Source organism: Oryx dammah, unplaced genomic scaffold (genome assembly GCF_014754425.2).
Source record: "Oryx dammah isolate SB20612 unplaced genomic scaffold, SCBI_Odam_1.1 HiC_scaffold_21, whole genome shotgun sequence".
Taxonomy (NCBI): domain Eukaryota; kingdom Metazoa; phylum Chordata; class Mammalia; order Artiodactyla; family Bovidae; genus Oryx; species Oryx dammah.
In genome coordinates, this window is record NW_024070205.1 from 12386584 (window position 1) to 12395074 (window position 8491).

Here is an 8491-nt window from a genome sequence, read left to right on the forward strand (position 1 = left end):
AGTGTATCCCCAAGTACTAGAAAAATGCCTGTCTGATACATGTGCATGCCTGCTCAGTCACTTCAGTCATGTCCAGCTCTCTGCAACCCCAAGGACTGTAGCCTGCCAGGCTCTTCTGTTCATGGGATTCTCTAGGCAAGAATACTGGAATGGGTTGTTGTTCTCCAGTTCTTCCTGACCCAGGGATCAAACCCTGGTCTCCTGCATTGCAGACAGATTCTTTACCGCTGAACCACCAGGAAAGCCCCTTCTGATACACAGAGCTGCTTAACAGTGAGAGTGAAGGGTGATATGTGCCAGTGCCCGGCATGATTCGCCAACCCTGGGCAGAGGGCCCGAGTTGTCATCTCGCCCAATTTCTTATCACTGCAGAAACCACCTCTGTGATGGTGAGCGTCAGTAGTTCAGTTCAGTTCAGTTCAGTTCAGTCCCTCAGTCGCGACCGACTCTTTGCGACCCCATGAATCGCAGCACGCCAGGCCTCCCTGTCCATCACCAACTCCTGGAGTTCACTCACACTCACATACATCGAGTTGGTGATGCCATCCAGCCATCTCATCCTCTGTCGTCCCCTTCTCCTCCTGCCCCCAATCCCTCCCAGCATCAGAGTCTTTTCTGATGAGTCAACTCTTCGCATGAGGTCGCCAAAGTACCGGAGTTTCAGCTTCAGCATCATTTCTTCCAAAGAACACCCAGGACTGATCTCCTTTAGTAGAGTGAACTCAAATCCTGCTTTTCCTCCAGGATTCTCTTAGCATGCTCCCTGGACTAGCAGTGTCGGCATCACCTGGGAACTTGTTATACATGCCAATTCTCAGTCCCCCCACCCCCCGCCCTACACAGAAGACCCCAGAAACTCAGGGGCCATGCTCAGCAATCTGTGTTCTAGACGCACTCCAGGCGATTCTGACGTTCACTCCAGCCTGAGACCTACTGCTCGAGACAATTCATGTATGGGCACTGCCTACATCTACCTCTTTGTTTTCTTTGCTCTTCTAATAATGTCCAACTTCCCTTCTGATCGACATATTCGAATTTTAGGTTTATGAATATTTCAAAATCAATACATTTTGGCCTTTTTTCAAAAATTGTAGTTTATTTATGGTTGTGCTGGGTCTTCCTTGCTGCACGGGCTTTTCTCCAGTTGTGGTGAGACGGGGCGGCTCTCTAGCTGGGATGTGCTGGCTTCTCATTGCAGTGGCTTCCCTTGCTGCGGAGCACGGGCTCTTGGGGGGGTAGGCTTCAATAGTTGTGGCTCCTGGCCTCTCAACACAGGTTCAGTAGTTGTGGTGCATGGGCTTAATTGCCCTGATCATGTGGGATCTTCCTGGATCAGGGACTGACCTCGTGTCTCCTGCATTGGCAGGTGGATTCTTTATCAACTGAGCCACCAGGGAAGCCTCACTTTGGCTTTTGAGGAATTGCCTTCTTAAAGTAACTTTCACAACTCAGGTCTGACTGATACTTCACAGCTTACTTGGAATTTAACTCTTAGAGGTTGTATTATTATCTGTTGCTGCATGGAGAATTATCCCAAAACTTAGCACCTGAAAACAAAGAAACATTTATGGTCTCATAGTTTTTTTATGTTTTCAATTGAAGTATAATTGATGTACAATGTTGTATTAGTTTCAGGTATACAGCAAAATAATTCAGTTATATATTGACATAGATTAATATGCATATGTGTATGTATATATGTGCTGTTTGTGTATTTTGGAAATTAATCCCTTGTTGGTCATCTAATTTTGCAAATATTTTCTCCCATTCTGTAGGTTGTCTGCTCATTTTATTTATGGCTTCTTTTGTTATGCAAAAACTTTTCAGTTTCATCATTTGTTTATTTTGGTTTTCATTTCCATTAATCTAGGAGATGGATCCCCACCAAAAAAAAGTATTGCTGCAATTTATGTCAAAGAGTGTTCTGCCTATGTTTTCCTTTAGGTGATCTCACAGTTTTTGAGGCTTAAGAATTTGGAAGGAACTTACTTGGGTAGTTGTGATTCGGGGTCTCTCAAGAGGCTGTACTCTCAAAAGGTGTTATCTATGACTATAGCGATCTCCTGACTCGAAGGGAGAGGGATAGGCCTCCAAACTCACTTATGTGGCTGTTAGAAGAGCATAGGAGACTCACTTCCAGGTTCACACAGGCCTCTCCTCTCCCTTACGACACGGAAGCTGGCTGCCACCAGAGGGAAAGATCCAAGACCCTTACCCAAGAGTAAGAGGGCACGCACAGGAGGAAAGCCACAGTCTTTTTATAACCTAACCTGGGAAGAGGCATCCCATTGCTTACACTGCATTTTGCTCATTGGCAGCCCACTTTTGAGGGGGATGGGTTTTTAGTGCAAGGCATGAATACTAGCAGGCAGGAATCATTGGGGGTCAATTTGGACATCCCCATATAGGTAAATTATTTCTCTCTTCCTCCAGTTCCTTGCTTTATAATGTTTTGATTAGGGCTTTCTAGTATCAGAAATCTCAAGACCAATTGGTTTATACAAAAAGAAAATGTGTGTGGCTTATGGTGTAGTTTGATACAGGGAACTGATCAAATGTTGTCACAAGGACGTGGTCATTTTGGTTCTATCTGTTCTTTACTGGCTTCATTCTTAGGTAACTTCTCTTCTCTTGCTGGCATAATAGTCTCCCAAACCTTCAGGTTCAAGGTGAGAGGTATAGCAGGAAAGTCTCTTTCCTCGGAAATCCTGGCATAGGTTCCATTGACTGAGTGAACCATAGGCCTGGGCCTGAACCAACTGAAAGACCAAGGAATCGTGACTGTGTTACTGAGGCCCAGGACACACACAGCACCTGCAATCAGGGGTGAGTCCCACAGGAAACATAACAGCCATTAGCAGGGAAGGTAAGTGGCCCTGGAGGGACCATATCAGGCAGGCATTTCACAGAAGTACTGCCTTTACCTGTCGACTCCTCTGAGTTTGCATGAACTAGAATCTCTGGGATAATGGCCACGCTCTCCCCCAGCGTTTCCTCCCCACATGCAGGGGATCACGGAGTCCAGTTGATCTACTGATGCCACCTCTCTTATCCTCTCTTTCGCTCCCATCCAAGTCACCACAAAGTTCTCGCCTGGACTAAGCAAGAGCATCTAACTCCCTGGGTACATGTTTCCATTTTTGTCCATCTTCTGTCTATTCCCCGTGTAGCAACCAGAGTGATTTCTTTTAAATGCCATGTGATGAAGTTAGATGAAAATTCATCAAAGTCCCAGTAATTAAAATCCAAGGCGTGATGACCTGGTCTCTGCCTGCCTCTTTAGCTTAACTGCTGTTGGCCACCAGTCTTCCTCTCGGAGCTCCCCACATTCTCCAAGCTTCTTCCCACCACAAGGAAGGGCCACAAGCTTCACCTTCTGCCAAGGAATCTCTTTCCTTACATTATGTCTCCCCCTCTCTACCCTTGCTCATCATCAGGGCCCAATTGTGATGTCACTTTTTACAAGCCTTCCTGGACCGTCCAACGTTAGGTACTCGCATTGTGTTCCATACCTTCTCTTTATTGCATTTTTCAGAATTTTCATTTTAGGTTTATTTAGCACCTTCCCCCTCTGGACCATAAGCTAATGAGAGCCGTAGCCTTGCTCTAGCCACAGAGCTTCTGTTTGGTTCCTCGTAGGTACTCAATAGATATTTGATAAACGTGATGCATTTCCCTCATTTTAGACCTGTGCAACTGTGTTCTCCAGAGGGTTCAATAGATGACGAGATTTATTACAGGGTTGAGATCTGTTGGTGGTGTTGTTCGGCCGGGAGCCCCCTGGTTCATTGGGTTAGGTCAAGCACAAGAGAGAACGAAATCTTTTTGAGGACCTGCAATGTTAAACATATATATATGTGTTTAGTTCTTACAGCGATCTCTTGCAAGTTCAGTGTAGTATTCTTATTTTATGGATGAGGGAACTGATGGTCAGAGAGAGAGAAGGACTCCCTCAAATTCACATTGTTCACAAGTGGCAGAGTTAGGATACTTACAGAAGTGACCTTGATTGTAAAATTCCAGGTCTGAATGGAACTATGGAAAAGTCAGTGGCATGTTCTGTTCTGTTTTTTGTTTTATCTTTGAGTAGGGCAAGGTCAAAAAGGAAATTAAATGTGAAAGTGAAGTAGTGTAGATTTCTTGCTTCTAGTTGAGCACAACAGAATCTGAAAGCACTGGAATGAAGGGAGTATGGAATTTGGGGTGCAGAATTTTTATTATGTATTTCAGGGTTTCCCATCCAGTAAAATAAAGTTAGCAGGTGTTGCATAGCTTGGGGCTGGGAGCATGAAAGAAATAGAGTTCATCTAGTCTTTCTAAACCACCTTTGATGGGATTTCTATGCCCTGAAATGCAGACGTAAAATTAAACAAGATAAACCATCTCATTTCCTTGTTTCTCGAGTTGCAATGATACACAAACTAGTCTATTCCCCTTTTTTCCCTTTTATCTCAAACATGTTGAGTAAGCACAAGAAGGCTCTTAAAGGAGTAGGAGGCTTTAACTTGAGGGGCTGTATGGGGCTAGAGTCAGTGTGGAGACTAGTTTCTTGGTTCTTTTGAATTAGTTGTGAGGTGAGGCTAGCTTGTTGGAATGATTCCTACTAATGTCAAAGTCTGAAATTTTGTTTGTTTTTAAATTTTTAATTTAATGTCTCTGTAAGTTAAATCTGTGGCCCCCTACCCCCAGCCCTATATGTACGTGTGTCTGTCTGTGTGTGTCTGTGTGTGTGTGTGTGTCTGTGTGTAAGTGTCTGTGTGTGTGTGTGTCTGTGTGTAAGTGTGTGTGTGTGTGTGTGTGTGTGTCTGATATGAGGATATGCAAAGGGGACCTGAAAGACCACTGCAGCACCTGACTTGAGAGAAGGGGAAAATAGCCAATCAACATTTGGGACTGGTGGTGCGTCTTACATCCCATGAGTAAGGGAGGCACTACCTAGGCAAATTTATTTATTTTTATTATTTAAAATATTTATTTACGTACTTATTTGGCATCATCTGGTCTTAGTTGCAGCCCGCGGGATCTTCACGACATTACTCAGCCTTTTGTTACGGTGCATGGACTCTCTGGCTGTAGTCCACAGACCCGGAGTGCATGGGCTCAGTAGCTGCTGTGCAGTACATGGGCTTAGCTGCTCCACGGCATGTGGGATCTTAGTTAACTCACCAGGGATTGAACTGCTTCTCTTGCATTGCACGGTGGTTCTTCACCACTGGACCACCAGTGAAGTCCCCACAGGCAGATTTAAGCTATGAGTTAATCTCCCACTTTAGTAAGCATTAGCCAACTGGACAGAGGACTAGTGCTTGGCAAGGAGTGGCTAAATTTGCAAAAGACCCAAATGCAACAGAAAAGAACCATCAAGTTGTTAATTAAAAGGGGAAAAGTTAAAAAAAAAAGGATATGCAAAATGTTTAGGGTCATTTTACTAGGAGAACAAGAAGCCTATAATAGGGTAGAAAATGATTCTGAGGTGAATTCATTTCATTTTCTATAAATGTAAGCTACCTAGTTCCAAAAACCTAGAAGGAGGTCAGGTAAATGATGTCTGCAATCACACTTTCATTCATATGTTTATCAAACACCTATTTATCTGTAGTCACTGGTTACTGTTGATACTATGGGGAACATAGAGCCATGGTTTATATCCTAACTGAACTTCAGTCAGTTCAGTCACCTAGTCGTGTCCGACTCTTTGTGACTCCATGGGCTGCAGCACGCCAGGCTTCCCTGTCCCTCACCAACTCCCGGAGCTTGCTCAAACTCATGTCCATTGAGTCAGTGATGCCAGCCAACCATCTCATCCTCTGTGGTCCCCTTCTCCTCCCGCCTTCAATCTTTCCCAGCATCAGGGTCTTTTCCAATGAGTCAGTTCTTCGCATCAGGTGGCCAATGTATTGAAGTTTCAGCACCAGTCCTTCCAATGAGTATTCAACTGAGCTTACAGTCTGATTAAGAAACTGAGCTTATTGAACTGAGCTTACAGTCTGATTAAGGAACTGAGATTATTGAACTGAGCTTACAGTCTGGTTAAGGAACTGAGCTTACTGAACTGAGCTTACAGTCTGGTTAAAGGAGCACAACACAACGTGAGAGGTGCACACACAGAAGTATAAGTGTGACACCAGACTAGGGTTCAGGAGAAATTTCAACAGCTGGGGGATCTGGAGAGTAAGACCTATGATGGTTAGTTTCATGTGTCACTTTGGCTAGGCTATGGTGGTGGTGGTTTACCCGCTAAATCGTCTGCCTCTTGGGACCTCATGGACTGCTAGGCTCCTCTGCCCATGAGATTCTCCAGGCAACAACACTGGAGCAAGGTGCCATTTCCTCCTCTGGGGTATCTTTCCCACCCAGGGATAGAACCTGGGTGTCCTGCATTGCAGGTGAATTCTTTACAGTCTGAACCACCAGGGAAGCCCCTGGCTAGGCTGTATCACCTGGCTATTTCATCAAATACTTGCCTAGGTGGTGCTGTGGAGGTATGTTGTAGATATGGTTAACATCTACAATCAGTGGACTTTAAGGAAAGATTACCCTTGACCATGTGGGTAGGGCACAACTAAGGTTTTCCAGAAAAAAGGAAATTCAAGACCGAAGCATCAACTCTTGCCTGATTTTCCAGAATTATCCTAGAGATTTCAGATGGATCTGGCAGACCCCATAGTTGTGTGAGCCAAAATAAAATTCACACACACACACACACACACACACACACACACACACCTTATTTGTTCTGTTTCTCTGGAGAACCATACTGATGCAGGATCTTAGTCATGTAAAGTTGGGGAGAGGACGGGGGAAGGTGTGTGATGGAAGGTGACAACATGCACAGAGGCCGGAATGAGAAAAAGCAGCCAGACCAGGAAGCTCCTTACATGGGACCAAGAGAGTCTGAAAGGGTTTTACGTCAGCGAGTGAGAGGATCAGATTCACAATTTACAAAGGACATCTGATTATTTTATTACTGAGAGCAGAAGTCGAGAACACCGTTTCAATTCCAGCAGGAAGGAATTCCTAATAAGGGAAATATTTTTAATAGGAGAAAGAAGGAGACAGCCGGCTGAGTCTATTCTGGAATTTAAAAAGTAATTTGGCATTTCAAATCGTTGACGGCCACAGCCTCGCATACAGCGTTCTTTTTACAATCCAGAGCCTTACCGCTTTACCTCCCTGCTTCACGCCTATAGCTTTACGCGAGGAAATTCTCCTGGTCCCTGGGGTGATGCTCCAATCTGACCGAGCAGCGGTTCTGGAACATAAACTCTCTCATAGCGCTGGAGGTGGGAGGGCGGAGGTCAGCAGGGGATTCCCGCTGCGAAAGTGGGAAGGAGGAAAGAGTTTACAAACAGACTGAAGTTCCGTTACAGCCTGTGTGCTGCGAGAAGACTCGTCCATCACAGCTGCAGCCGGGCGTCTGCCCACTTTCTGCCCGCTCTCGTGCGGGTTCGGTTCCCGCCCTCCTCCCCACTCCCCCGATCGCCGGGAGTCCAGCTGCCCCGGCGCGGCGGTCTGCCAGTCTGGGAGACGTCTAGGTTCCTGACAACCTAGGATCCGGGTGCGGAGGTGCGCGCGGAGCACCGAGTTCAGACTGAGGTCCGGGGGTCCCCACCGACCACATTCGCAACCTCTGTGCCCGGCCAAAGAGGTCTTGCCCTGAGAACCAAATGGATTTTTCTTTCATTTCCTTTGCATCCCTAAATGTCTTCACCCTGGCTCCCGGTGCCTTCCCCGATTCGATCAACGTTGTGCTGACAAAAGCTAGTTGCCCAGGTCCAGCACCCTGGAAGATGGGGGGTAGAGGTCGCTGGGGCTTGATAAACCTTCCCCAGGCGCGGGCTGGAAGAAATCAGCATCCTTATTACTGCCCCCACTCCAGGGATCTCAGGGGGTACGTTTCTGTACAGCCCTGGTGGGGGAGGGACGGGAGGATGCCCACGTGCTGGAGCCCAGGACCCCGCTCCCCAAAGCTCGGTCCCACACCTTGCAACCCGACCTGGAAGGAGACAGGTTGGAGCCGGGTGTACCCGAGAGCGTGAGTGAGGATGTAGAGAGAGGGGGCAGGGTTAGCGGACCGGTCTGAGAGGAGAAGAGGCAGCAGGTGAACCCAAGGGCTGGGCCCGCAGGCAGGGACGCGGATTGAGGGGGGGCCTCGGAAGAGCCAGGGGAGACGAGGCGAAGGTTGGGCTCGCAGGGCTGGCGGGGAGGCGAGCCCAGGCGGTGAGACGGACGGGGAAGCGGGGGGCGGGGAGCCCAGGGGGAGGGAGTTCCGAAAGGAGGGAAAGGAGCGAGCCTGGAAGGGAGAGCGGCGGCGGCCGGCCGAGCTGCGAGCTGGAGGGCGCCCGGCGCGCCCAGACCGTGCCACCCCCACCCTCGCCCCCGGGGCACCGAGGGCTCTGCCGGGGAGACGCACAAAGCCATGCGAAGAGGGGCTGAGCGAGGCTCGCGCACAAAGACGCCGGGGCGCACGGCCGCTCGGGCTGCACCCACC